This window comes from Lathamus discolor, chromosome 2, assembly GCF_037157495.1.
Source record: "Lathamus discolor isolate bLatDis1 chromosome 2, bLatDis1.hap1, whole genome shotgun sequence".
In the NCBI taxonomy this organism is placed as follows: Eukaryota; Metazoa; Chordata; class Aves; order Psittaciformes; family Psittacidae; genus Lathamus; species Lathamus discolor.
In genome coordinates this window covers 11,209,492-11,236,642 of record NC_088885.1, presented here as the reverse complement: position 1 = coordinate 11,236,642, position 27,151 = coordinate 11,209,492, and the positions used below count along the sequence as shown (strand labels likewise).

The 27,151-nt window shown below is 40.0% G+C and overlaps 1 long non-coding RNA gene across 9 annotated transcripts in view; it reads left to right on the top strand.

Annotated features, from left to right (window-relative positions):
• The window catches only part of LOC136007667 (uncharacterized), a 282,089-nt gene that overhangs the window by 134,908 nt on the left and 120,030 nt on the right, over nucleotides 1-27,151 (top strand). The window lies entirely within an intron of this gene.

The following is a 27,151-nucleotide window of genomic DNA, read 5'->3' as shown; positions in this document are numbered from 1 at the left end:
AAACAATGCGGATCTGGTTGCTGATCAAAATTTTCACCTCAACACTGCAAAGTCCTAAGCTCATACTTACTCATAAAGTGCCAGGAGTTCTTTCTTTATTTCACTTAAGGGAGACTTTTCCCTAAGTGTTTGTCACAACAGTTTTTTAATTTGCTCCATGTTTTCAGTGCCTCAATAATGAAAACATAAGGAACTTGGCTCTGGTTCCAGTAGTTACCAGTGCTATGTTAAATGATACTGTTATCATAGAATCATAGAATAGTTAGGGTTGGAAAGGACCATAAGATCATTTAGCTTCAACCCCCCTGCCATGGGCAGGGACACCTCACACTAAACCATGTCACCCATGGCTTTGTCCAGCCTGGCCTTGGAACACCACCAGGGATGGAGCATTCACAACTTCCTTGGGCAACCCATTCCAGTGCCTCACCACCCTAACAGGAAAGAACTTCCTCCTTATATCCAATCTAAACTTCCCCTGTTGAAGTTTTAACCCGTCATCCTCATTAAGTATTTTAAATTCTCTTCTGGCATAGATTTAGGTGCTATACCCCCAAGTCCTTCAGAAAGCATTAAAAATGCAATAAATAGGATTATGTTAGCTAACCCACAATAGAATAGTTACTGAATTTTACACTACTCAGTCTAATATTATTGTTATTAACCTGTTGATACAGAAGCAATTCAGTATGGCACCTGGTTAGCAGTATTCTCATGTGGATGTCTAATGTTTGTCCATTAAAAAAAAAATTAAAGTATACAAATTCAAAAAGCTCTATAATTTGAAATATTACCCTGAGCCAGACTTACACACCTTAAAGCAGTGGAAGTATTTTCACTGACACTAGTAAGTACTGAATAGGAATACTATTTACAACAGTAACCATATTTTTCCCATAAGTGGTCTGTAGGGGACCCATACTTGTCTTAACCACGTGTATGTGAACTCAGTGTGCCTCTGTTTTTCTTGTTCTATTCAACTCTTTTGAGAAAGAGTTGGTGTAGCTGTGCTAATATATTTTTTGTGGGAACAGTTTCAAGGAAGGAGATCTTCTTTAATTGTTCCCTCTTAGAGCAGTAAATAGGTACTTCCATCTTGGAGTAAGGAATGTCTGGTTTCCTTTGGTTTTATTTTTCTATCCCTCGGCCAACATACAACCTCAAATATGCATATGCATTATGTATACTGATTAGGGTTTACTTAGTAGAAAGCACGAGTTATATATTCAGTTTTGCCACAAAATAGAAGTCCTTTCTTCCCAAAGAATGTCTGCATTTCCGCTGTGCTGATCTGGTTAAAGGGCACATGATTTCCTGTAATTTACGTGTTTGTTGTGTTTTTTTTCTTTCATCTTTTTTGATAGTTTGCAAAGAAGCATTTCTATTTTCTAATTTTAAATACTTCCTGGAATAAGCTAATGGGATGCAAGGAGGAAGTTGGTCTTATTCAGCAGCCAAAAATAAACATAATTGGAAGTTTGTGGAAGGACATCTTACTGGTCTGGGTCTGGATCCAGATTTGTAGTTGTTGATGTGGTGGTGCCTTCAGTAGCGTAAGGCAAGTAGGTGGAATGGGGCAGGTGGTGTAGCTAATTGCCTTAGTGTTTATCATGTCTTGCATGAGGTTTTTTATATCAAGACAGAGGATGAATGGATCATTAGGAGTTTGGCAAGAGTGTTTTGTGGGAAGAGTAGCCTAGAAGGAATACCACTGTAATAAGCACAGCATAAAATCTAAAGATAAGCAGAAGAGAGCTTACAGTGGCAAAACACACTATTTGTATCAGCTTAAACTTCCGAACTCATAGTTTGGAGAACGGAGAGCAATAGTTATTATCTGTCTGGGATCTGCTTGGGCCACTGAAATTTTGTGCCCACAGTCTGTGAGCAGACAGAATTGTCATTGCTTTTCATCTAATAGCCAGCAGAATGGAAATTTTAGGCCACCATCATTTAGCTTGCTTGTGTTAACTGAGGTGATTTCCCAATATGTGAAGTGGTTGGTCATTTCAGATCTTTTTTTAACCTCCTCTCACTCCCGCTAACAATGAAGAGATGATTCGGTCATTTTGAGGACTTTATCTTCAAAACATTTTGCATATTTTGAAGTAATTTCTCAGCCCTATTTTTATCTCTTTAGTTGAGCAGTATAGAGGGACCCAACACAGACGTCTGCTAGAAATCATATATGCATGTTGCAGGCGCATTTGGGAATCCCCAGCACAGCAGGATCTGGCAGAACTCAACTGCAGAGCCTCCCTCCCTTTCTTCTTCCCTCCCTCCCTCCCTCCCTCCTCTAGGTACCATGCGCGTGCATCCCGTCAGCCTTCACTAAACATCTGCTTGTGCCACAGTTTGGCAGCACATATTCATCCCACAATTTCTGCTAGCAATGTACTGTTTAAGCATACTTCTAACGGGTGTCTTCTGGCATTTTTATGTAAGTGGCTGTATGTGATTCTAAAGAAGGGCATTGCTTAGATTGGACTTATTTTTCTCAGAAGAACATTCCTGATAAATTCTGGTTAGAAGCTTCACTAGCAATTCCTTCCTTACTCAGGAAATGTCACATTCTGCTGGCATGAGTGTTGCTTTGTTAGAGTTTGGGGGTTTTGGGAGTGGTTGGGGGGAGTGGGGGAATTAAACTTTGTAGTTACCTATTAGTTATGGTGAGCGTTCTGCTCTGTTACTACACACAGTACTGTTGACAGCAGTGAAGATGACCAGTCCCAATATTTATTAAACTCTGCTTCTCAACTACTTGCTGATTCAGTTTTAAGGTTACATGGGTAGAACATGAAGTATCATACACTTGGTCTGGATAACATAGCCACTGAACTACTGGTTATTCTAAATAGTTAGGAAGTACCTGTCTGTGTGATCTCTACATCTCTCCTCCTTCTCCCTCTTCTCTCTCTCTACAGGCATCAGCTTGCCTCTCGTAGTTTTGTTTTTCATTAATCATTTCTCTAAGACCTAAGTTTGGACTCCCCTATTATACTTTTTTTTTTAATTAATCTTAGCTTTTGTGCTTTTGACACACATATTCTGTTTATAGCCATCTACTTAATTTCATGTTATTTTAATGAATCCCATCTTGCACAACTACAGAGGAGTATCCAGCATTTCTGACAGTTTGACTTACTGAGAGCATGAGCAGTTACAGAGGTAGCAGAAGAATCATGGCCCCAATGAAAACAACTGGAAATAGGAGTGAAAATGTGCAACGAACTGAACAACTGACCGTCCCCCCCATCCCCTGCCCCTGACCTGAGCATCAGGAGATGCAGAGCTGATTCAAAACTGCAGTTGAGCAAATAATCTGTGGAAGATAAAAAGCAGCCCTTTGAAGTTATAAAATGTAACTTATGTTCTCTTGTTTTCCTTTTCTGGCTGTCTTGGAGGCAATTCTCAGTGCATTGGAAATGGCTAGTCTGCATTTTTTGGTATATAAATTATTGGCAACTATGTCTTGCATAGTTTCTTTTCTGTAGAAAAAGGTTAGCTGAGTAATTGAATGTAATAACATTCTCCAATGATAGTAAACACAGTGGTCCTAGGCCCAAGCTAAGAGGAAGAATTGACCTTAGAAAGCAGTTTTACAGTGTGGGCATCAAAGTTTGGTTTAGCAAACTGGCTGGGATCTGCTTCTTAGTTCAGAGGAGGCGAAACAATGAAGCATCGTGTTATCTAGTATGAAAATACTATAATCTAATTTCACTTTGAATATCATGATCCTAGTGAACAGAAGTCAGGTCAGATCAATTTGAGACCAAAATATGTTTCACAAGCCCACCTCAAAATGTTAAAGCTGCCTTTGCCCTCACAAGGGTATTTTGAGGATTAATGTGCTGTCAGCACTTTGAAAATGTAAAGTGCTAAGTATATATTATTATAACCCTTTCCATTTATTACTTTAATTGATGGTCTCGTGGTTTCCATGACGCTATGTTGATTTGCACGGGATTTTCCTGCAGTGTGCATTTCATCTCATGAAGAGTAAAAAAAAACAAATAGTTCTTTTTAGGCCTTGTGCCTTGTTGGATATTCTCCAGTTACTGGGGGACTTGTTTATGACCCACTATCTCTGTGCTGTGAAAGCCTTACTGCAATACATTATGCAGCTGTTTGTTTTCAACTTTGTTTTCTCAACTGTATAAGCCTCTGCTGCTACTGAAACCAGTGCGCTGCTCCTGACTGACTCCTGAGTGGTGCCTGAGTGAAAAGCAGACTCTTACCACCCACTGAACACCCCGTGTTGTGTTTTTTACAGTAGGTGCCTTTTTCCGATAGCTGCTTCAGTTATGTTCAAGGAGAGGGGCTGAAGCCAAGCTTGTCAATCACTGGCAATCAGGGAATATCTTGCTTGCTGAAGCTCAGTCCAGTTTTTTCTGCCTCGTCTGGCACTGGCATTGCAGCCAGACCTCCTGGTGGCCGAGCTTTTCTGAGGAAAATTCCAAACTTTATTTCAAAATTTTAGATTTACAGTTTGGCTCAGTAACATGTCTGTCTAATTCCCAGCCAAGTCCCCAGGCGGCATTTACTTTTGGAGCAGTTTGCCTCCTCAGCTCTGCTTTCCTGCAGACTTCAGGGATCAAGTTAATCCAAGAAAAGCCAAAGGCATATGAAACCACGTGTGCCTTTTGCTTCCTCCTCTGTTGAGAGTCTCAGTAGGGAGGTTGGCCCTGAACTGTCAACAGCGTTCCTTCTGCCGACAGCCTCAGCCAGGTGGGTTTTCCTTGGCCCCCATTTCCCCTTCAGAAAAGACATAAAGAGGGTTGGAAGGGGCAGCCAGCTCCCCTCTTACACAGATGGCCATGTGGCAGGGCATAAGCACAGCAGGTTGTGCCCAAATGCGTGGATGAATTGCCACACAGTGCAGATACCAAATCTATCAAAGTCTGTGGTGCTGTCAGACCTCTGACATCTTTATGGCCTGCATCAGCTGCCATGCCTGTAACTATACTTCTTCCCCGTATTTCACCCCAGGTGTCCAGGGTGCATAGGGATGGACAAATTCAAAATGTGCAAAAAGGGTCTTGGAGCTACCACCTCTTGTAAGCTTTCTTGTCCCTTGCTGAATCATGTTGCAGACTGACACCTCTAGGGAAAACACAGGTTTGCCTTTCTTCTGTGAAATACTGGGGGGTTTGTATCGCCTTGAGCAGCACACTAATGTAGGTTGGAAGGGACATCAAAGGGTCATCTAGCCTTTTCTCTTGCTGAAATCTAAGCTAGGTCTGGTTGTTCAAGGCTGTCACCAGGTGAGTTTTGAATACCCCAAAGGTGGGGAGGATTCTCCTGCCTCTCTGGGTACCTGCTCCTTGCCACACCACCTCATGGTGAAGAATTCTTTTCTTATATCCAGGCCAGATTTCTGTGGTTGGATTGTGCAGCTGTTGTCTCTTCTCCTTTTGCTCTGCATGTCTGAGAAGCATCTGACTGAATCTTCTCTATAACCACCCATTAGTTAGTATGCAGCCCTGAAGAGCATGCAGTAGGGGGTCTTTGCCTAATATCTATCCTCAACATTTTTCCAGAGCATTTTATTAGCTTTGCTTTCTCTCTTATTCAACCTAATGATAGAGTGCAGAAAAAAGAGGGGGGGGGGGGGGGGAAGTTAATGATGCATTCAACAGTATTTTGTTTAGCACCTTTGTGGAATTCTGAAACAGCAAGACTGCAGTAGAATGATTCCTGTAGACAAACAGCTCTCCAGTTCCACCAAAGCAATTCTTTCTCTTCTCTTGGTGGGAGAAAGTCCAGTTGTCCAAACTGGAGTAAAATATTCTAGCTTCATAAAATGCTGATAAAAACATCAAATAGCCAAATACTTGAACTTTATGCATCTCAGCTTAGAAGCCTGTAGCTCTTTGTTCTTTATGGGAAAGAAGAGCAGGGTTTTTCTGACACACCTAAAAGATTAAATTTATCTAGTTTATGTGCTTAGAAGCTGCTGTGTGCCTTCTCATGCTGGTACTCCAGACCACTATGGATTTGTGCCCGCATTATTGGTCCCAGCTTGCTGCCATATCTACTTACAATAACTTGTCCCCCTCCTACTGTGACCACTCTATATGGCTATGATTTGGAGAGGGACAGAAGTTCAGGCACTGGGAAAAAATACAGGCAAAAAGGAGCCTCTCTGGAAGAGCATTTTTGGTATGAATAGGAGAGGAAAGTCAGTAGGGCAGTGACTGCTCAGGACACAATCCATTAAGGTCTTTGGGCACTGCCCCTTCCACAGACATCGAGTGTCTCATTGCAGTGCTCAGAGTCTCTGACATGGTTTTCATCCATGTCAGACAACCACAATCAGCTTTATCTCCAAGAGGAACTGTCCTGCTCCTGATGGAGAATGTGTCCTACCTCTGTGTACACTGTCTGCTGAGAGAGAAGGTAAACACCAAGACATACACAGAAGAGTTGCATGCAGAGGCAGCTTTCTTGCATAGCTTCGTGGGCTGGCAACTGACCTCTTTGGCTACCAGGATAGTTAACAAGAATCATCATGCAACCTGTCTGTACCTTGTGACCTCAGATGTGAGTTATTGAATGATACAAAGTTCAGAAAGTTTCTTGGTCTGTGTGTCCATAATCCATGTTTTCCCTTGATCCTCATAATGCTGAAATAGGAAAGTAACCCAGAAGACGTACTGTTTATGCCATGATGTCTCTGGGGCTGTGACTCTCGGGCAGATTTAAAACTGATGTGTAAATGAAGTAATTATTTCTCTATGGTTCCCAATAGAAAAATTAAAAAAGAAGCAGAAGTTGTGGAGTTAAGGGCTTTTTGTTTTGTTTTGTTTTCTGGATGATTCTAAAGTCATTGTTTAACTAATATATTGGGGAAATCATGCCAGTGGGATGAATTCTCCATGAACAAGTGGCTCAAGTCTCTTTTAAGAAAAGGAAATTATCTACAACTTACATCATTAAAGCTGATATCCTTAGGATATAGTTCATGTGTATTAAATCCTGCAATGTCACAGAAAACAGTATTAAACCTTCCTTACAACCTAGAGTCAGTCTCACAGCAGGTAACACTATGTCATGTACTGTAAGAACACCACCTCTAATAAGACTCTGCCATGTACTTTTAATTTTGGTACCTAACCGTCAGAATTGTTATGGCATTCATTCATAAACCATAGGAGAAATATTTCTTGAACTTACCTAAGTATCCATGTTCATTTTTTTCAGTGTTTCACAGTATCAAGGATTTTGAGACATACGGTACTAAAGCCGTAACCTATGGTACTAAAGCACAACTTGGGATGTGCTAGCTAGTCAGCTAGACATCAACATATTGAATAGTTGTAACACCACAAGATGGTCAAGACCATTTCTCTCTTTTTTTCATTCTTTCTTCCTGGTTTGTTTTTATATTTCTCCCCACCACTCCCCTCCTAGGTTTTCATATAATCTACTTTGCTTGGATATCCACATATAAAAACTCTTTTCCACCCTTCCACATCTTGACATGAGCAAGAATCTGATTATTAAGAATTGTGCATCCTAGCGTGAAGGAGAATAAGGATATTTATCCATGCACATTTTAGCATTTTGTTCTTTTAAGAAATAAGATACTCAGATCTTACTTTTCACTGGAAACAGCTATAATCCTAAACAGAAATGAACATTGATGTCCAAGATTGAAGTTTGTTCTGGAGCAGAAGCAGCTCTTTGTGCTTTTTCCTCATGTTACTGAAGTATAGTTAACATGATTCATGGTCTGGGAAAATACATTTGAGTTAGCCTGACTGTGCAGATTACATCAATTAGAGGGAACGTCAGGAGGCAGGGGATCCTCTGGTGTTAACATCTTAAAAAGGTCAAATTTTGTGCATGTGCATCTATCAGGTTGAAAAAAACCTAACATGGAATGGACTTTTATGTTGTGTTACTTCAGTGCAGTAAGTTTCAGCTGACCAAAGATTAATTTTCCTGTATTCTTGATTTGCAGAAAGGCTGAGGTCTCATTTATGTGCTCCAAATCACTCAGTAATTGTCATTGCTAACCATCTAAACCCTCTGAATTTATTTCTGTAAAATATGGCTTTGTTAATAAAAGTATATGGTCTTTGAAAAAGTTCATCCACGCTTCGGACTTTAAATGAAATATGAGGCTTTGAACAGGCCCAATTTCTGTGTATTCCCAGGTTGTTGCAGTACCAGAGGAATTGCCTGTAGGTTTCTGCCCTACCCTTTAAGCATAGGATAAAACAAAGCAGTAAATGGAAATCAGACCTTCTGCTTTGTGAACTATGTAAAAGCCTTGTATACAGAGAATGAGAACGATGTATGACAAATGTGAGGAAGATTACAAAATCATCATATGCAATGCAACTTAGTTTGCTGTTTCTTTCTCAAGGGAATCCAGGCACTGCAACAAGACTGTCAAATCTGGATTATAAAATAAATGGCATTAAAGAAGAGGGTAACACTTGCCATTATTTCTGCTTTCACAATATTTGTCCAGTCTCTGGAGAATGATCAAATCTCCTTCCAAATAGTAAAATCTTTCAAACAAAATAGCTTCAATATATGAGCCTGTGTATGCCAAGATAGATCAAGAGCTTTATGAAAGAGATGCAGAACTTCAATGTATCTTTCCTTTTGGAACGGCCCCAAGTTACAGGATCATAGAAATGGAAAAGACCTATTAAATTATGTGTTTCCTTGCCAGTGAAAGTGTACTCTCAGTATATAGTATTTTCCATCTCAGGCTATTAGGCATCTATCCCTTCACTTGAGTACTCTATTCCATAGCACAATAAAATCAGTGTTGGGAATTTTCCTTACTGCTTAGCCTAAAAACCCATTTGTTCATTTGTATGCCTTACACCTGTAAACCACCCCTTTCTGCCCTTCCTCCCTGAGAGTTCAACCGCCAAACTCTAGTAAATCGTCACCATATATACTCCGACCTGTGTAAAGTCAACCAAGTTCAAAAGGAAAGTAGGAAATCTGTTTCTACCCTGCTCTTGCAGGGGGGTTGGACTAGATGATCTTTTTAGGTCCCTTCCAACCCTTGGGATTCTGTGATTCTGTGATTCTGTGATTCTAAGCTGAACTTACGGACAAACTTTCACATTTACTATAGGTGAAATATTTTTGCTGTCTTTCCTTCATAAAATTTTCGTTTGTACCAGTTCATAGCTCTTTGGCCCAATTGTCTTTCTCATTGTCCTCCCAAACTCAGAGATGACTCAGAGATGAGAAGGGCAATTTCACCAGTACAGTTCTACATGTGAATTTCTTTTAATAGGATTGCATATTTGACTTTAGAAGTTACTCAAGAGGTGTGTTTCTTTCATGGAAGTGTGCTACCTCATTTAACATCAACTCCACTTCTTCCGTTCATGGAAATGGAAGTCACTTAGCAAGCAGTGATCATGTTCTGTGCTGAGCTGGAAGAATCCCTCCACAACTCCTTACAGCATATGTAGTTCCATGGGCTTTATAGCTTGTCTGTCAAATGGTGCCTTCAATCATTGTCTTATTCTTTTCATACTCAAATGTATCTGAATCTTTCCCTTAGGAAAGGTAGGCAAAATGGGCTGTATTCAAACGGTTAAAAAAGACATTTGAAAGGTGCAGAGAAGATAGAGGCAAACACTCTAAATCACCTTGTTGAAGAAGGGCTGTGCAGTTATTTAAAAAATAGAGGAAGCCACCATTGGTTTGCATGAGAATTTGTGGGATGGCTGCCCATTGCTAAATTAAGTTCATCCATTCATTTCCAAGTATTTTCACCACACTACTTGCTCTACTTTTTGCAGTGGATACCAGCCAGGTTAAGGATTTACAGCCTTCTATCCAACTTCTATCTAACTTTTGCCAACACATAGATCTTGCAATGGTGTTCAGTGTGTATAAAAGAGCTTCAAAATACAGTTTGTTTGCCGTAGGTATTCGCTGCTCTCTGTCTTCTCTCCTTTCTCTGTCTGCCCCTCCACCACCTTAATTTGTCTATGGACTTGGCTACTTTGTTCTTTCATGACTAATATTACCATCTGTGACATTACATATCAAGATAGCAATGCAACATATTAAGCACAGGAAAACCCGGAATGTTTGAGCTCATCCAAGCATTTGTTGCTTAAAGCTCCAGCTTTACTTGTAGCCACCTGAAGCATCCCAAAGTTTCTAAAAACACATCGCAATAAATCAGCAGGTTTCTGTGTTGTTATTGAAATTGAGATATAAGTCCTTACTGGAGCTTCCTTCTGGAAAACTATCTCAGCAATTTACTCACAGGTTTAGTTCTTGCTAAGGGCTCATAAAAAGAGCTTTCACTTTTATGGTATTAACCTAACTACCACCTAGGGCAGTTCACTTTGGGAACTCCCAACTCACTTTTCTTGAGATCTCATATACTACAAGGGAAGCACCACTCCCAGATCAGGCCTGTGACCACAGCATGTGTGAACTCTGCCCTGGTGCAGCAGAGGCCCAGCAACCAGGCAAGACTGTAAACAAGAGCTTACCTCTGCCAACCTCTGCTCTTCCAAGGTTGGGGAAGGGGCAGCAGGTGTGGAAAGAAACGTATCAAGTACAAAATATCTTGAAATGGACACGTCCCAAGATGTAAGATCCAAATCAGAATGGAGGTCTCTCCTCCTTCTGCTTCTTGTATCGTTCTAGACAGATTTAAATCTGATTTACCTAATAGGGATTGCAGTAACCACCAAGATCTGATATTCTGAGAGACAGTTCCTTCCCTGCCCTTGCTGATTCTTCAGACAATGGGTTGCTTCACCGTTTATCTCAAAGCCTGCACTCATCTGCAGACCTCAGCCTATCTAGCTTTTCTCTGCATTAATAATTTTCCTCTTCAGGTTCTAGTTCCCTGCATTTAGAATTGAATATTGAATAATTGTATGCTTGACACTGTATCTTATTTGCTTTATTGCATGCTACTTTTTAAAAGGCTATATCTATAGCACAATAATATTATAACAGTGAATAACTAAGATTTGTGGCAAGGTTAGGAGTGTTTCTGCATGTCCATATTTGAAGTCTGCTACCTTCTTTCTAGTCTGTCCAAATTGCACACTAGCACAGGTGAGGTGGGAGCAAGCTTCCTCCCTTCATCTGCTCCGCGTGTAGCAACCACAGCTCCTGAGGGCTGAGGAGTTTTTGAATCTGCTTCTCACAGTGCTGTGCAGTTGGGTTGAGCTTATGCAGAAGTGGTGGTGGGAGAGGGAACAACCATCACCTATAATTAAGGTGAGTTCAAAGATATACAAAAATGTGTGGGCATGTGTATTATAATGTAATAGTTCTTTAATATTTTTAATTCTCCTATGTCTGGACACTTAGAAGTCTCTCCTGTCTACATGACAAATGTTCTACTAGTTTCCTGTTGAAAAAAAAAAAAGCAAATAAATATACTTTTTGTGTAAGCTGAGAAACAAAAGAAATATTACACAAGACAGATATGAAAAGAACTATGATAGTGGTACTCTTAAGATTCATTAATTTGGTTAGGCATGATGGTAGACTTAGAAAAGCATGTAATAGTTGTATTATTCAGAGGAAGGAAAAGGTGAGCTGGAGAAAGGAGGAAACTGGAAGAAAAGGACAAAAAAGGAAAGAATAAACACCAGGGAAAGGGAAAGCATCTGGTTCAACGGGATTCTCCTCAGCTTTTGCCCTGAACCTGCAGTCAACATTGCAGGGCTAAAATGTTTGCTAGTGGTGATGCCACTGGCCTGTGTTTTGTGTGGTTACTGGGTCATTTATGACCACTGTGTTGACATGTTTTGTGGTACATGATTTATCACTACTGTAAATGATCTTCCTCTAGATAGGAATTAAGGGATGGATAATCCATGTTCACACTAGACAAACATGAGTGCAGGCTCACACGTGTGCTCAGAGTGCCCTCACAACACTACATATGAAAATCTGCCTGTATAGGAATTGACAAGAGGTGTAGGTGTTGACCCAATGTGGGGTTATAGACAACCATTACATGTGGTTGTGTATTGCATGCACATGTATTGAAATATGCATGTACCTTATTGCAGTTCTCTGTAAGAGAGACAGGTTGATATAGAAAGAGTATTGAATTTTCAGTTTGTTTGTTATTCAGATCCTATCTATTTCTTGTAGTTGATGGCTTTAAACATTTGGTGCAATGAAAATACTGATGATTTAGATATGAATGGCTGAAAAAGACACATGGTTAACTCCTGGTGTCCACCTGTGTGACCCAAAGCCGCCTTTGAGCACAGCCTGTGGTGAAAGATTTCTTCAGCTTCTGTTTCTGTGCTGTCTTTTGGGTCGGAGCCCATGGGACCTCAGCAGCCAAGATCTTCCCCGATTACGTGGGGCTGGGCGCTTTGCTCAGTGGGGCCGTAGGAAAACCTGCAGCAATGAACCACTTTGCTGCACCACACCTCAGATGTCTTCCACCCCACTGCTCCCCCTCCCTGTGGACTCGTGAGCAGTACAGATGAGGCACGGGAGGCTTTCCCCTAACTGCGGTCGCTCCTGGCCCCAGGCGCCAGTGGAGCAGCACATCCCCTATGGAGATGGGGCTGGGGAAGGCAGGTGCTGTTCCCACGACCAGAGCATAGCTCCCAGGGGTGGAAAGCGGGGGTCAGGAAGTTAGCAAAGGTTGGCCAAGTCCTGCTGGCTCTTCCTAATCCTCTTTTCCACCCACAGCTCCTTGAAACTCCCCTGGTTCCTCCCAGTGCAGTGTCTGGGGGAGTTGCTCTGCTGCTGCAGGATTGAATTTACTTTGCTCGCTTCCAAAGTATGCTTCTGCAGAGTCTCAAGTCGGCTTTGTTTCAGCTGGTGTCAAGCAACACACAGGAGAGATGCGGCTCTATTACACTGGTTTGTTTTTCTTTTCCTTTCTTTTTTTTTTTTAACCTTTCTTTGTTTTTACTATTTTGACAGGAAATCTCGCTCCTTTTTCTCTTGCATAAGTATGAAGTAACCCTGTGAAAACAAATACGGTAACTTGTTTACATGTGTAAAACTGAAAGGACAGTTTTGCTGATCGAGTTAGTTCTTGCTAATCTGAAGACCAGAGCTGTATAAAGCATTTATTTATTTGTATTTGTACCCTGGCCAAACCAAACAATCAACAACAATAAAAACATTTCTTTTGGTCCACCCAGAATTAAAATTTGTCAGTTTTCTTGCCAAACAGCAACACACAAATCTGAAAGAAATGTCATTTCAGGTCAGGAGGCATTTCATTTAGGCTTATAAACATTCATTAAAACTAAATATAGGTAAATTTCAAAAGAAACCCCTATTCCAAAAGGAGAAGTAGGAAGTTTCTGGTTTGAAAACATCAATATGACCCTTTCTGGCATTTCAGAATGTTTCTTTTGACCCGAGAATTTAATTCTGCCTTACTACAGATTGTTCCACATAATGAAATTAGAACAAGCTTTTTGATACTGATGATGCTTCCTTACAGAAGACTGGAAAGGTTAAAAAGCGGTTAACTAGCAATCTTCTTAGCTATAGCTGGAGGATGTACTTTTTGGGGTTGGCTTTATGCAAAGCATCCAGGCAATAAACCAAATTAAATTGTATAGATTATAGTATCGAGGGAAAGTTTTATCCAAACAAAATTTAAATAAATTCATGCATTTCGCTAGGTTAAAAAAAAAAACTCAAATAAATAATTTTGCACATATGTAATGGTCTCAACATTTTGTCATTTCTCTTCTGCTTTTAAAACAATAAGACCCAAATGTGGATAAAATCATGTTACTCTTCCCACTTGATGTGAACAACTTTTTCCAAGTTCTTATGCTGAAAATATGTGTTTCTTAGGAATTAATGAGTAAAACTATATAGAATAAATGTTTTAGTGCTCTAGTTAAGGAAAAATAAACAACTGCATTAGCTAATCTGAGTTCAAATAAACAGATGCATAAGCTCCGCTATTTCAAAGCAATGCAGAACTGAACAGAGACCATTAACACTCAAAACACTTCATAAGGTTCAGAGATGGTTAACCTCTTCAAACCAAAATGTGCCTAGATCTTGTATGGCTGCACTGAAGGAGTGAGGAATGACACTCCCCTGTAGTAGCAAGCTGTAGCTGCAGATCGGCCGTGCACGTATGCTGGTACAGAAGGCAGCTCACATGAACTTAATTTTAAAGATGAAGAGAACAAAAAATATGGTCTTATTTATTGCTCAGCCCAGCCAGCAAAGCTGACCAGACATAGCAGTGTCCAATGCTCTTTTGAGTCATAGCAAAAAGTCTAAACTGCCAGGAGCTTTAGCTCCCATGTGCCAGAGAAAGCCCATTTCTGATGTTGCCCAATGTTGGGACGTGGTATTGACCCTTGCTTATTTGGTGCTGTGTTTAAATGATTTGTGGCTCCTGATCAAACTTTCATGTTTTGTAGGAAAATCTTGGCTACCTGCGCAGCCTGGTAACGGGTGGGAAGCACAGAATCTGTGCTTTGGTGCATTGTGGATTTTAAAACTGATCTCTCCAGATTGTCCCAAGTCTGTGGACTGTTTCCACAACAAACAGCAGCCACAAAAAATGAGGCTCATACTCCAGTGAATTTGCTTTGAAATGCGTATGTTAAATACAGAACCATCTGAGTGAGCAAAGGACTGAAAGAGTTGTACATTGGAACTAGCAAAGGACTGAAAGAGTTGTATACAGGTCTTGAAACATGCAAGGAATCAAAAGGACTCACTAGGTGCTATAGTGCTAATATGCAGATAGGGAACAGAGGACCTGCCAAAGTCTTCATTCAAGCATTGTTTTGCGAATGTTTTGAACCAGCACGGATTACTATGTGTGAATTTTTGTGTCAATCAGCTTTCTTCATAGCTATAACATAATTCACAATAATTGTCCAACTTTTAAACTTTCATTTACTGAGGGAAAGGGGGAGACATTTAACACCTTCTGTAAAGGAACCGAGCAAGAATTTGTTCCTCAGGACTCCACCCCGGTTTTTACACAGACTTCAGTACATGCCAGGAGAGGATTTTGGTGTGTTTTCCAGCGCTATGTGATTACGCGTAGGAGTGCACACCTGATCAGTAAGGTTTCTAGTTAGAGAGGTCACTATTGAGACCTTTACAATTGCCATTTACACGTGATTAGCATTATCACGTGTTTCCAGGATTCCTCACACTATCAATGCTACTGTAAAGTTCATTAGGTAAAAGTAAGAATTGTAGAGATTTTAATTTGTGTATTCCTTAGTATGGCATCTCAGTGCTGTCATTTAAAGAACTCCCAATAGCTGCAGAAGCAGCAGGTGGCTTTGCATGGGAAGGAAGAATAATAATATTTCTTCTAAGTGCTCCTTAAAACTTTGTCCCACTTACAAAACCCTCTACAGACTGTACTGTTATAGCCTTAACACTCTAGACTAGAACTCCAAATTTACATATTGTAGTTGCTTACTTTTTGCTCTTATAGAAACATCTGTTTCTTCTGTTAGGAGAATTCCACTTGGAAATTTCAATTTCAGGATTCAGTCAAAATAACAGTAAGGATTCCTGATGTTTTTGAGATCAGAGCTTTTCAACAGGTTTTCAGATTTGCCAGGTTTTTACAGCCCATTTTAAAAATATGTGCTAATGTCCGAGAAGCCGAACCACACTGAAAGGATAAACGTGACTAGGGATGCTTCAGACTGTGGATAACCTCTTCAAAACACAGAAGGACTGACTTTTCAGGCAAGGGTAGAGCAGCACTTCTGGCACCCAAGGGACTTCACGCATTGTTCTAGGTAGGTACTCACCTGCTGCCAAAATGTGGGCCGAGGAAATGTCCTCACTATACAAGGAAGCCATGAGCTGCCTCAGCGGAGATGTGGCGTCTCTGCAACACCCCACAGCCTGCAGTGTAGACAAGTCCTGAGTGTGTCTGAGCTGTATAAACATAGCCATAAGCTAAACAGTTCCATTGCTCAATACAGATTTCCATTGTGCTTGCAAACTGAATTATAAATGCCTTTTCATAAAAGCATCCTAAGGGATGATAATGGATGCCTAAAATACATCATCTCTGTTATCAAGGAGTAGGTTATCCCAGCTGAATACACAGTATCAGTTTCCTGATTTGTATATAATCTACATTCTTAATGTTTCCTGGAGTGCTATTAGCTTGGGTTAGTAGGACTTACTGTACTCTCAGTGTGGAAAGATGAATAGGCCTACCAAACAAACAGCCTAATAAATTTGATAGGCTGTGCATGTCATGCTCCACCTCTCCCTCATTCTTCATTGTGTATAACGTAGCCTAATGCACTATGACAGCTGTTAGCAGAAAAATGGTGCAGCAGCCATAAAAAAGTGATTTATGTCTTATTACTGGAGCAGCTAAAATTAAGAAGCTGGTGTCTGGAAGGGCAGCAAACAAGTGAAATGTGAAACACAGCATATATATATATATTATATATATATTCATTCATGAAACATAGGAAGCTGTGAAATGCTTAGACTGACAGTGAAATTCTCCCTGGGCATCCACCACAAGGTCGGACTAATAAAGGGGGTAATTGGTGGTGATGGTTGTGGATGTTCAGAATTGCCTACATGTCACAGCTGCTTATGCTGGAGTATCAGAAGCATGTTAAATGCATCTCCTGACATGAACCCAAAGATCCTTACCACCAAACGACATAAGAAAGCCTAATTTATGGTGGCAGCTGGCAGAAAGAACAACACATCAAGCAGGAAAGTTGTTCTTAGCAGCCACAGTGTAGAGGAAATAGTGGGATGGGAGAAATAATGTGGCCTCATTCCCTGCTTCATTTTGCTGCTGGTGTAAAACTGCCACTTTAAGGCTACAGTCATGGATTAGGGATTTCTCCCTGGATGCTGAAACTATGAGCATCAGAGAAAATTCTGTATTTGGTTTACAACATACCTAATGTGACTAAATGTGATCGTTTAACATCTTGTCAGTTTTGCTACTGAACCATGTAACACATTAATCTAAGACACAGTGAATTGTAACTACCACGTCAGATCACTCCTTGGTGTCTGTTCAACATACACTGTGTATATATGCTATAAACACACATATGTCTATGTACGTATATACTCAGACTGCTGCTAAGTGTGATGTTTTTGGTTCAGTGGGTGGCACTCTTTCTTCTGAGTCAGTACTAAACCAGTTCTTCCCCACATGGTGTTTAATGAATGGTGGAATATGGTCAGGTCAGAGAGGTTAATAGCCCTACTTTTGTGAAAAGTGCCAGGGGATCTTTCTTAGCAAGCAGTGAGAACCTCACATTAAATACCATCTGAAAGGCAGCCTGGGACCTGCTCAGAGTCTCAGACTGGGGTGTTACTGTAATGCAGAAATAGGGGGAACTCTGTGCTATGTATTTAGAGTGACTAAGCTGCCCTGCCCCTATAGATATTTACCAGATGTAATTAAACTTTTCTTATATGGAGTTACAAAATAATAACCATGGGTAGTATGGCTGGCAAATACTAGAGCTTCTCTTTGGCGTTTTGATTGAAATAAGTATCAGAGAAGAAGCTTTCATCTGGTAGTGTGTAGTCAGGTTGTAAATAATTATGGATGGGGATTTCTCAGACTCTTTGCTGTTTTACCGTGGGTGCAATAAGTACTGAATGAGTTGCAGCAAGTGATGGCTGTTGCAAAAATGGCCACATTTTGTGCCATTGCTTGGACAACTACCAATGTTGCTTTGCCTTGAATGACAATTTCAGTTCTTTCAGGGAAGGGCTATGGAAGTCCTGGTATCTATGCGTTAGATGTCCTGACTGACTTTCTAGCTGCTGGGTAACCATGATGGAGATTATCTTAACAGGGTATTTTATGTTTGGATCATATTCATGGCAAAGTGAAACAGCAGTACTCTGTTTTCTGAAGCCCTGTTGAACTTCTGCCATTTGCAACTCAGTGTGGCTAGAAGGTGTACGCTGGCAGCTGTAAGGGCTCCTGTGAGATGGCTTGGGAGTGATACTGTCTCACTGAGGAAAGGGGCTGGAAGTGACGAGAAACTTGTACCTTGCTCAGTGGGAATTCTTAGGAAAAAGATTTAGCAAGGACAGCAGGATTCATCCCACTACCTCAGTGGGAATGAGATGCCTGATAATTGTATCTCTTGGCCATAATTGTTTTCGCAAGCTGCGTGATTGAATTCTATTATGCCATTAGTTTACCATATTATTAAACATAATTCTTTTCATCAGCCTTTCTGCAATCTCGCTGTTACAGGATCCTTTACATCCATACAAGATATCTTTACATTTCTGGTAAAAAATAAACATTCATAAATCCTTCTGTGAGTCAATATTGAAACAATTTAAACCCTGTTTGCACACTAGTTGTCTCCTGATAAGTGTGATTGTTTCAGATGTCCAAACTAGATATTCAGACTAATTCAAAGTACACAGCAGTTTGTCATTTAACAAGTTTTTATATTGGTATGGCCTGTTACCTGAATAGATTCCAGAAACTAAGCAGAAACCATGTTAGAAATCACTGCAGCTGTCACTGCTTAGTGGTATTCAAGGTGAAATGAGGCAACTTTTAAATAGCGCCAAGTAAGATTGTGTAATAATTTAGGTCAAAATGTGAGTAACATGCCACATAACCGAGATGTTCGAGGAGAGGGATATACTGAGTATATGTAGAAAAGCAAATACCATGCATTGTTATCATCCTAGATCCTTTTAGACAAACGGTTTCTTGCAGTTCAAGTAAAGAAAAATGTTAGCTTCTAGAAAGAGTTTCTGCAAAGACAAAGTTTGAAGGCAAAGGATGCTTTGTTTAGAACGTGTTTAGAGATACACGGTACATGGAGTGTACACATATTGGAAAGCTGAAGAACTTACGCTGTCATGAAGTGTAACAGCTTTAATAACTGTGATAGAAAGAACCGATTCCTGCCCATTACAGAAAGATTGTTTTTCCCTGAAAGGGCATGTGATACCAGAAATTGAGGCAGTGCAGACAAATTAAACCTGTCTGTACTTCTTTCTTTGCCTTTCTGTTTTGGAATAACTGTGCAGTACACATGGGTCAAAGCAGAGGGTCGTGTGTATGGCTACGATCTCTACCATTTCTTCCTTTATGCCAAATCACACAAAAGTGTTTCAAAATCAGGCAAATTTTGCCAAATACTCCTAATCCTAAGGAATTATTATTAGGGAAACTTGTTATTCTGTATAATGGTTTTACTGAGCCATCTTTTTTATTATTGTTTTGAGTAATATGTTATATATCAGCTTGGCAAAGTATGTTGCTGAAAGAGAGTATGTTTCCCTGTTTTGTATCTTTCAGTGACAACTTATGCTCTGGTTCCAGCTTTGCTCAAATCAGTAAAGCACCAAATCCTCTACTTTTCAACAACTATGTTAGGAGATGTGAGGTTTCCTTTGAGGGAAGCACCATAACCACCTTGTTTACAAAGCCAAGGCACAGAGCCACATGTAATTTTGCATCTGAACAAATAAATAAGTTTATATGCAACTTCAGTTACAGATCAGAATTTTTATGCTGGTCTTCAAAACCTGTCTTACTCTGCTTGCTAAGTCTAAACAATACTCCTATGACCTCCTGCCTCTTGACTCTCTTGCCTGATCAGCATTACTAGGATGAGCCTGAGAAGAAGGTTTATGTGCTCCTTCTGCCCCTGGGTTTTCTTCAGTAACACCCTGAACATACTTGCAGCAACCAAAATTAGGCAATTTCTTCAACAGACAGAACTGAGTTCTAGTGCTTCTATTCTGTGCTAGCTGAAAATGCCTGTGCTTGGGTCCAGACACCAGAAAGCTTTGTGGGGAGTGCTGTGCCCGTGCTTATACCTTTCTGCTTTATGTATCTTTTTCTTTTGTGACTGTCTTCGAGTGCCCCATAATGCAGGATGTTTCTGCCTTTCTTCATTCCAGAGTTTTCTGGATCCTAATATCAGTTATTCTTACCTACATCAGAAATAATCTTCATGCAGTAACTCCAAATCTTCTCTGGTGTCCCTGAGATCAGGTCTGACTCACTTCTATACCTAGTCTTTAAAATCAAATCTGTTCTTTTTCTCTTTAAAACTGTCATTATGTTCTACTGTAAAGTGTAGTATTACTTTGAAAAAAAAAAAAAGAGCATAAAAATGACATTTCAGGGTTCTATATTTGTCTGACAGTTGTTTCTGTTGCAGAAGTGCTCATTGTATAAGTTAAAAAGCTGTCTTTCCTAGCCCTGCAAAATGCACATCGTGTTATGATTCGAGCTATTGGCACACCATCATCAGATCCTGCAGCCAGGGCAGGCCATCTTATATCATAAAGCCTCTGCTTCTTGTACCACCTTGTGTTCTTCAAGTCCCTTGGTGACACTGCCAGGCCTTTTGCATTCCATGAGCGTGTCACGTGTCTAAAGGATCATGTTATTCAAGGAAAAGGTACTTTGCAGAATAAAATACAGCTCAGGGTTTGTGTTAGAATGGTAGGAATGACAAGTATTAGTAACAGTAAAGCTTCACTTCTCTTACTAGGTACAAATATAGACCCACTTGAGGTCATTTGGGGGCCAGGTTTGAGGAACAGCTCTTTTAGCCCAAAGACGTGGTCACCATTCTGGTAAATGCACTGTGGAAACCTTAATTTGATCTCAAAGGAACATCAAATAAATTTCAAACAGCACCTCTGTGTTTCACAGGGCTGGTGATCTGTTCAGCTGCCTTGGCAGGAAATGTGTTGCTAAGGATGCATAGGCAGCAGCTGGCCAGGGAAGGGGTTAACTGAAAATGGTGGATGTAGCACATTATAGCACCAAGCAAACTTCCACATCTCCTTGAAGTCAAAGGTCTGTCTTTCATTTTCTTTTATAAAATGTATCAAACAATTTGGCATTAAAAGTACAACTTTTGTCATATTGAGAATAACAACGTGTTATAAGACAAAGGAACAAAGGCTGGAAGTTGAGGGAAATTAAAAAAAGGGAAGAAGCAAAGAAAAAATGAAGATGTGAAACACTTGTGTTTAGTTTGGAGAGAAAAAAAAAATCCAATTTTCATCTTTCCCCTCCCTCCTTGCCTTTTTTTTTTTTTTTTTTAATATACTTGAAAATGCAACATTTGGAAAAATCTACATGTGTCTAAATTTAGCGTCTGTGTTACTTTACTCTGCATTTCTTTATCACACTTTAGTCATCCATATATCATTTTGTAGAAAGCGTATGTGGCAGGCTGATGCATGTCTTATTTTATAAATATTTATTACCCACTGGTGTGTTCCTGTCTTTGAAGTTACATCCACTTCTCCTTTGCAATGTATGTTCCCTCCTTTTCCCTATTTGTTTGTGCAGAAATACTATGAAGACTAGTTTAAGTTTGGCTTTAGCCCCATCTTTGATTTAGCTTGCCTTGCTTCCCGCCGTCTCATTTTTGTTTTAGACAGTGTAGTCCAAGGATAATAATAATGTAAATAACCTGTTCTCTTGCTGTTGCATGAATGCAGCAAGGCAAATCTGGCCATTCATAAGCTGGTTTGCCCATTGGCCTGTCTCCCCAGGGATGCATATGGCTTGTGCTATTGAAACGGCTCAGAAGACTTGAACTTGAGCTTAAAGGAAATAGCGACTGGCTTTTGAAGAAAGCTCAGAGATAATCAGCACAGGCTGTAGCTGCTCAACAATGAGGATAATACAGTTTTGTGATTTAACAGGAAAGGATCTTAAAAACATGTATTTGAAAGAAAAAAACGAAACAACTGCCTGCATCAGAAGGATAACCAAGCTGTCTGTTTTGCTGCAGAATAACTGTATTTTTCTCTTGTAGTGTTGAGTGAATTCTGTCTATATACACTGAATCAGTGTCTGCTCATAACCCATCAGGTTGTGAATTAGGAGGAGGTTATCAGATTATGAAGAGGTTATCCTCTGTGTTGTTCTACCAGAGAGAGTGAGGTATTATACTGAGGGAGAGAAAGTGACATAACTAATGGAGAATCAGCAGTGAGCTTCTCCAGTCAGGAACATGACGACATAAAATTATGGGGTTTTTTTCTTCCCTTCATCTGTCCCGCTAAAGAAATTGTATGAGAGGAGTTTGAGTGACCTGCACTTTCTCAGCCTGGTGGAGAGAAAGCAAAAGGGGGTGCTAATTGCCATCTTCAGCTACCTAATGGGAGTTTCTGGTTTACCCTGAAGTCTGTCATTCTCTTTTGTTACCTAAAACCGTGTCTGCATTTTCCAGCTATACAGCCCATCTAATAAGGAAAAAAAAAAAGCAAACCCACATCTTGCCTAGTAATCCCTAATGTTCAGTTTATTTTCTTACTGATGGGGAGCATTTAGCTGACACTGTTTGTTATAATACTCAAGTCCCTTTCCCAAGGGGCAGCTCACTTCTATTCATGTGGAGTCGGGACTGTTTTCTCCAACATGTGTCCTGTGTTATCTCTGTTACTTTACAGTTATTGAGACTGATTTTCAGCTGCTCTTTCATTATTTTGTGAAGTTCTTCTGCAATTCCATCCCACCAGCCAATGCCTTTGCTATTTTGATTAACTTAGTATTGTCAGGAGACTTTGTAATCTGACTTTTCATCCACTTTTCAGATTTTCATGCTCATAGCACAGACCCTAATGCAGAGCCAGACACTAATGACATCTCCCCATTTCTTTAATCTCTTCTAGTTAAAACTATTAGTTATGAGTATGCTGCCTTCTTTATCCGCTGATAGGTTGGTTTCTTTAGGAAAAGTTAGAGGGGGTCTTTATAAATTCCTCCTGGAAAATCCAAGCTGACTATATCAGCATGTTTTCTTTTCCATGAACCTGTTGATTCCTTCAAAGAAATGAAGCAGGTTTTCCACCTGCAGGGCACACACTGACTCTTACTGCATTTATCTTATGTGTTTAACTCATTCTTTAGCTCATTCATTTTTAGTTTCTTGAAGTTTTCATAGTTTTTTTGCAGTTTCTGATAACACACTCTGCTGTAGTGGAGGTATGAGACAGAAAGACAAGTAAGAATTACCTTCTTGCTGTAACAAACCTAAGTTTTGTGGTGTAGTTACCTGTTCCAGAACAATATTTTGATAATAGATCCTTAAGCTAGGTTCTGCATAGCAGTTTACCATTGCTCTTGGGGATTCCCTACCTAGCTTCTCACTAAAGAGGTCATTTGTTGACAGCCAAAAACTTAATCTCTGCATCATGACCTGATGTGACAGTTACTGCAAGGGAGTAATTGAAAACACCTCCCTGCTGCTGCATTCCCTCTGCTCTTCCTCGGATACTGCAGACCCTCTCAGTTGCCTGGGCTGTGTCACTGCAGGGTAGGTCTCATACTGGGCTTCTCCTGTTTGGACATGGAGTTTCTATTTGTAGAGAATGTCTCTCATTTGTTGACATAATTAACTTATTTATCTGATCTCCCTCCTTTCTGCCCAGACATGTGGGGGTGGGATAAAGCTCCTGTGCCTCCTGAGCATTTTCTTAGGCCTTGGACATAGGAATGGAGAAGCAAAGCCTAAACCTAGAGCCAATTTCACCACAACAACTGTGTACAAATGACCATGCTGTCCACTGAAAGCGTGAGAAAGGAGTAGGATTTGCATGAGAAGGTATGCATTTTGAAAGCATGACAAATTTAAACCTGATTCATACTAAGGTAATTTGCTGGTGCTGAGACAGGCCTGAATTGCTTCTGAGGGTTGTGTCATGAGCTAGAAATTTCAAAGAAATTAATAGTGTGATTTGTCACTTATTAACCAATCTGTCTGTCCAGTCTTTAGATAAATCTGTGGCCTCTCTACACAGTTAGGGTGGCAAAACCAGTGAGTGTCTGATGTCTGAAAGTGATGCTGTGTCTTCTTCCTGCATTGCACCATTTCTGAGGCTGGCATGACCCTTGAAAGGGCAATGAAGTATAGCTGAAAACTAAGATTTAGGCCTTTCAATGGGCTTCTTATGTATAAAGACCCTGTGAAACTGCATTCCATAACTGGAGATTTTTCTACCTCTACCCTGATTTCGGCGATCTTCACATTTTTCAAAGGCATTCAACTGATCATTCTCATGTGCGGCTTATTAAAGTGCCCATGTTATCTACCATCTTACTCTTTGCCTTTTTATACTCAGTTATCTTTCTCAAAAAACAGGACTTCATCTTACTTTCAGTTAGGTCATCCAGGTCTGTAATACCCTGCTAAATGTTAAAATCAAGCCCAGGTCTATAAATTGCATCCTAATGCAGCCATAAGAGGCATTTTGTGTGTGCCTAAGTTGTGGAAGAGCAGTCTACTCAAGACCCCCTGTAGGGACCTCTGCTACTATCTCTTGCCAGCTCTCCTCTGAATGTTCTTGTTTGAGCAGAGCTGCAGCGTTGGTTTTGACTGCTGTTAGATGGAATTCTAGAGGCCATAGCTCTGGTGATACACATTTCTATCTCCTTAGAAACTGAGTAACTTTCTCATGCAATAGACTGTATGAGTCAGGTATATTAAATAATTGTTATGCTGATTCCTGATGTGCTGTTGTAATGTGTACACTGAATTTGCCACTGTGTCCATAAGCTGTGGTGTCACTGTTCAAAGACAAAATAAACCCATTCACTCTCATGGCCATTGTAAGACAAAGATACATAAATAGGGTCTCCTCATATGGACCTTTCTCCCAACCCTTCCACTTTCAGTGGCTGATCAAATGGTGACAATGTGTGATACAGCTCTTTTGAAACCATGAAATGCCCACAGGTCATGGAAGCTGGGCAGCAGGTATTTGCAAGCCGTGGACTTGATCAGTGTTGAAGAAGTGTTATGTTTCTATCAGCAGTGTGAGGGAGGTCAGTCACTCTGAGCCCTAGGCAGTACTTGAAATCAGTCTGTGGTTGTATTTCAGGGAGACAGACAAACTTAAGTAAGAAAGGGATCACTGAGGGCATTGAGACTACCAAAACATAGCCTCTGCTAGCCATGGAAGGAATCATGATAGACGCTGAAACTAGTCCAGTGACTCAATAACCCAAGAAGCAGCATGAAGATGTCCCTCCAAGGAAGGAAATCCACACTGGGTAGACACTATCTGTATATCTGTTTCGCAAAATAATTTGGTGTTATCTGCCTTTGTCTATGTATTATTAGCCTGATCTAATTAGTTTAGGACAGGGTTGTTTTTTTTCTTTTACATTTTCAGGAGACCGTTCTGCTCATGCAAAAGGCAGCTATTAGTTATCCACTGTTCTTTTCAGATGGGGCATTTCAACAATCCTGTACAATAGCAACAGTTCTCAGTAGCATTCATAAAATAAAATCAAATGGCTGGAGAAAATGGAAAAAAAATAATCTGGATTATACCATCCAGTACTGCACTTTAGGTCTTGCCAGAGAAAGGATTTACATTTACATCTGAAATGTAAGCTTCATGTATACCAGGTCAATAAAATTGCAGTTGAAATCATATAGCCCTTATGATTTTATTCTCTTAGACCAACTTCTCAATCCAGCTGGATTTATCCTTGCTGGCAAGAATAATCATGGAATCGTAGAATTGTTCAGGTTGGAAAAGACCTTTAAGATCCTTGAGTCCAACTGTCTGAATAGTGATCATAACAAAGAAAAGAAAGCAAATGTTCAATCATGTCTTAAGTATCTGAAACAAAGTCTTTCCCTAGCTCTTATTGCATTGATTTGTTAAAAACTTATCCTCAGTAAGAGGAAAGCAATTCGCTTCTCCAGCCTTTGTATAAAGGCTTCCAGTGCCTGATTATTAAAAGGCCTGCTTATAGCTGCAGTGGCCTAAGCTTGTGCACCGTGCAAATAATCCATTTAAAGATCAACCTCAAAATTCTTGTTCCCTGATTCTCACCCCACTGGAATGTAGCAGGAGTCCATTTATCACAGTAGGAATGCAATGAGTGGTGAAAGACCCTTCATAAGTTCACTTTACTTTCAAATATGAGGGTGTTCAGGTAATTTCTCACCAGACCAGGGATCAGCTGCCTGTAATCAGGCTTCTTTGATCACTTCATCTGACTACTAATCCATTTATAAACCAGTGCATGTGAACTGTCAGTCTTGCAATTTTGTCTTGGTAATACAGATTCTCTTATCTGTGTAAGCATCTAATTCTGGATTGTTCAAGAGAATTGTGGTGATGGTAGCTGAAGACCTAATAGCCTGCAAGCAAAGGGAGGTTGCAGTTGGCTTTAGCTGTTGTACTCTGTGTTTCACAAGCAGAAGTGAACAACCTAAAATTCCATTACATGTAGGGCCATGAATTTCAATGTCCATCTAGCATAGTCACACCAAAGAGAATCACAGTGTTCAACCCAAAGAGGCACCCACATGTTTCACCTCGAAGGTTAATTTGTCTGTTATTTCCCCAGCTCCTGTGAATTTCCCAACCAGGAATGCATATTAAGGGACGATTACACAATGCTTGGTGAAACTCCCTTTATTTATTTCACTTGTGTTGTTGCTGCTGTTGTATAAGAAAGAGCAAAATAATAAAAAGAACAAAGTAAAATAAAATAGTAGCTGACCCAAACATTTTTAACTTTCCAAATGCAAAGACTCTTTCTTTCTTTCTCTCTCTCTTTTCTTTCTGCCTTTTCTTTGCATTGATTTGCAGAAGCATTTTCTCGGTGAGCCAAATACATCTCTGGTATAACTTCACTGAAGTCACTGGACTTACACCAGAGGTGGTTTTGGTCATCTGTCCTGGGTAAATACAGTAGGAATAAATTGGTCACGCAGGCAGAGTGGCTGGCAATAAGTGCACTGAGTGGTCCTGGCAAACCAATAGGAAAGATCTAAAATAAAAATCCCAAACAGGTCTTTTATTTAACATAGGGCCTAAAAATCTTCCGGGAGCTACTGAATACTGCCCACTAACTGTACAAAGTATAGGTAGCATGCCTTCCAAATATCAAAATACCAGACGGAATGCCGTGAAAATAAATAACTTCTAATATAAACAAATGAGAACATATCAAACTGTTACCTCTTTAAACATAATGTAAATAAAAAAAATACCAGTCCTTCTACACAATAAATATTAAGAAACCATTGACATAGTTGAAATGTACTCATATAAATTAACAACTTTAATTACATTAGCCGAACAGACATTGGTTAAAGCACTGCATGTAGTATGCAAAATAATAATAATAACAATAATAATAATAATATCAACAACAAAACACAAAATG